At 45.3% G+C, this 3,988-nt stretch overlaps 1 pseudogene; it reads right to left on the reverse strand.

The window, feature by feature from the left end:
- Positions 1-3,743, reverse strand: LOC115163881 (sphingosine-1-phosphate phosphatase 2-like; annotated as a pseudogene).
- Between the last annotated feature and the right edge of the window lie 245 nt (positions 3,744-3,988).

Here is a 3,988-nt window from a genome sequence, read left to right on the forward strand (position 1 = left end):
TCTTTGAAATTGTTGCATGTTGCGTCTATATTTTTGTTCAGTATATATAACTATGTGGCACTAAACTCTCCATGTTTACATCTATGGTTCTGTACAGGCCTTGTCCCAGGGAAGGGTGCAAGCGATGAGTCTCCCCCAAGACTGAGTAGCAGAAGCTTGGCAGGGGACCCAAGGGGCTCAAGGCGCTGCATGAGCCTCACCTGAACCCTGGAAGGGACACTGAGGAGGAGGGTAAAGATGGTAGTGGCAGCCATGGCATTGGTGGTGGGAAGGCCAAACACAGCTTCTCCACACGCTTCTCCAGCTGAACCACCAGGGGCGATAGAGGGCGAGGCAGCTTCAGCACAGCCTGCGCCTGGCTGATGTACATCACCATCTGGAGGAGAGGAGAGGCGGAGAAGAGAAGGGTAAGTCTTCATAAAGGGCTTTACTAATACATTTGATTGGTTGGAACTCTGTACACTTTTACTGTGCAAAGAATAAATGAAAAACATTATAATGTATGAAGCTAACCAGATGGTTCAATGCTCCATTAAGAATGGCCACACAGTATCCTATAAATAAGTAATAATTCAGTCTGTAGTAACCAGTTTGCAAGAAGATGCAAGGCACACTTCTATAAAAGGAGCACAGTCTGCAGTTGCTCAGTAACACAATCTACTGTAAGAATCCAATACATCCATGAGCTGCTGACACAGTACCTTCAGTTGATGCTGACTGTGTACCCCTACAGTAACACAGACACGCTCCACAGAACTCAGGTTCTGACACAATGGTTGTGAAACAACTGATATTTTACTGATACAGCAGAGAGTTTGTGCAGAAAAACGATGTATCACAAATGCATTGTACATCAGTAGCAAAACCTTAGTGTGTACGTGGCCAGAGAGGGTGTGCAGTGTGCAGGCAATGCCAGGCCAGGGATGTGCGGCCAATCAGTACACACTGACTGTCTACTACACATCCTTAGGAGACGGAGCTAGTGGGACACGGGGGCTGACCCTCCACCCAGGCTGGAGTTGTATTTAGCTCTGCCTGTTATAGTTAGAGAGATGGGGTAGGATAGACTGTGCAAGCTACAGAAAGAAAGATATAGAGGTGGTAACCATGACTATTCCTACTGACAAGATGGGGACACTATAATCATTGAGTGTTTGAGTAACCACGGTCCATGAGAGAGAGAACTGCCTATAGGCTTCTTATCCTCAAGGTTAGCATAGCAACCAGAGTTTATAGACTGAAAGTGAAAAGAGGAGGGAGGGAGGGAGGGAAGTCAGTCACTATCTATCTCTTTAGCAATCAGCCGCTTGTTCCCTGGAGGCTACTGGCTCCAAGACACGGGCACCATTTACTCTGCCTCCACCCCAATGAACATGTATTTATTCATCACTGCTGTAGTTATGATGTATATAGTGCTATTTATATTGTTGTTTTTTATGACCATTTGTATTATTTTATTTCACTTAGTCCTGCATGTTGGAGCTCAGAGCCTGAGATTTTCACTGTACCCTGCAATCACACCTGCAACCCTGTACATGTGACTATTAAACACTCTAAATCTGACAAATAGCGTACCCTGCTCGTTACCAGCCAACCAATCATATCAATCCCACTGGTACTGTCCTCAGATCAACCTATACAGTGGGCCGACACATTAGGCTCTTTGTGTGGGCCACATCAAAGGACTGACCAGGCTCCATCACATGAAGACATGAGTTAAAGATGGTGCAGGTCATAAACAGATAGTAGCAGCACAGAGTTAGCTGAATGAATGAGAGTATTGATCAGGCTGAGTGTCACTCTGGACTTTGATCTGTCAACATGGGAGGGTGGTGGTTTGGGGAGGAATGGACTGTTCCTGCAACAAGATCTCATATTTTCCCATCGAAATGTGATATATTATGGACGCATTCATTCTGCGTGGTTACAGTAGCAATTCCGTGTGGTTACAGGGTTAAAACAGAAACAACTCAAAGGTTAAGACTTTCGGCATTCATTAAGAGTGGTTAAGGTTAGGGCTACGGTTTGGTGAAGGCTTAAAACAAAAGAATAAAAAACAACATCGTTGGTTTGTTTTCTGATTAAGTAATAAATGCTGGTTTAAGTCTTGTCAATACAGCATGCTTTAGGAAGAGGACCAGAGTGGAGAGGATCAGCCTCTAATTCAGTGACATTAGTTATGATCATTAAGAAAAGCCATGTGTTACCATGGCAACCGATGTTACCCTGTAATTAAGGTGCATGTTGTGCTAAACGAGAGAAGTGTGTGTGTGTGCATGTGTGAGGGTACAGCGTGAACCCTAGAAAACACCCGCTTCACAATAAGAGAGGGCTTTACAACCGCAGGGCTGTTTGCCCTAAGGGCAGTCAGACCAAATGGTTCCCATAAAGAGAGAACCTCAAAGCAATGACCAGGTCAATAAAACAGGCTGACCAGACTAGAGATCAACTTAGGTTGCAATGTCTAACTACACTCTAGAGAGTAACTCTGTGTGTGACTGTGTGTGTGTGTTCGTGTGTGCCTGCGTGCGAGGTGTCTAGGTGTTCAGAGTTCACTGCCCAAACCGTCCCTCCCCTGGGGCAGAACATGGGCAGGTCGCTCAAAGAGCACACACCTTGTGCTGGAGGAGAGGAAACAAACTTACTGTCACTCACTCTGTGTGTGTGTGTGTGTGTGTGTGTGTGTGTGTGTGTGTGTGTGTGTGTGTGTGTGTGTGTGTGTGTGTGTGTGTTTGAGCTTCATGGAGAAAGCATAACTAGATTCAGGAACATGGATGATCTATGAGTATAAACTATTGATTATTAGATTGTTTATAACTCAGTAATAAATAGTTATGATACAATGGTTGAAATTGTGTGGTTGTTAATAGGTGCTTGCCAAATAGTGAGTAATTTAGAGACCCTCTTGTTCTGTCCTATTGCCTGTCCTTTTACCCTGTAGCACCAGTCAACCTGGCCCCATGTGGTCCTTGTGGCCTGGGGACATTGGGATGTCAGCACCAGGTCAGAAAGGGATAAGGGGGGGTCAGAGAGGGGTAAGGGGTCAGAGGAGGTGAAGGAGAAGAAGAGCATTATTGTTGCACGCTCTCTCTCTCTCTCTCTCTCTCTCTCACACACACATATGATAAAACATACTATTGTATGGGATGTTCAATCTGGTCTTCATACCATCATGGCCACCCAATCATCCCCAGCTTACAATTGGCTCATTCATCCCTCCTCCACTCCCCTGTAACTATTCCCCAGGTCGTTGCTGTAAATGAGAATGTGTTCTCAGTCAACTTACCTGGTAAAATATGGGTAAAATAAAATAACAATTCCAGCAAAGCATCAGTCTGTGACCACCAAGACACACGCTGATCTGGCATACCCACACCATAAGTCAGAAATGGTATTTCCAACAGTTTGACATGTATTTTCTGTAATGAAACCACAGGTATGAATTGAATAGGTAGCAGGGGAAGAGAGAGAAAAGATGGATGGGTTGAAGAGCAGAGAAGACTCTTTTTGCAACCACATGTGACTTACGATCCAGATGTTGATGAGACGTCTGCAGTGTTCCAGTGTAAGCAAGGCGGGAAGGTGACGTAGAAGACCTCGTGACCCAGCCCAGCTGACACCAGGAACAGGAAGTATAGCAGCTGACTCCTCCTCTCATACTGCAGCCTAGCAGACAGCAGTGGGGGGTACAGAGTTAGGACCTCGCATATTCGAAGCGGAGTAGTCTCTAGGCCAGGGATCATCAACTAGATTGAGCCGCAAGCCAATTTTTTTCTTGAGCGGATGGTCAGGGGTCCGAAACATAATAAGACTGCAAATTGACCGTAAGAAGCCTAAACAGATATAATATTTGACTAAAACAATAATTTCAAACCTTGTGTCTTGACTCTCTGTGGTCATTCAAAATCCCATGGCACTTATTGTAAGAGTAGGGGTGTTCACCCCGGTGTCCTGGCTAAATTCCCAACCTGGCCACATTCCATCCCTG

This window comes from Salmo trutta, chromosome 26, assembly GCF_901001165.1.
Source record: "Salmo trutta chromosome 26, fSalTru1.1, whole genome shotgun sequence".
NCBI classification, from domain to species: domain Eukaryota; kingdom Metazoa; phylum Chordata; class Actinopteri; order Salmoniformes; family Salmonidae; genus Salmo; species Salmo trutta.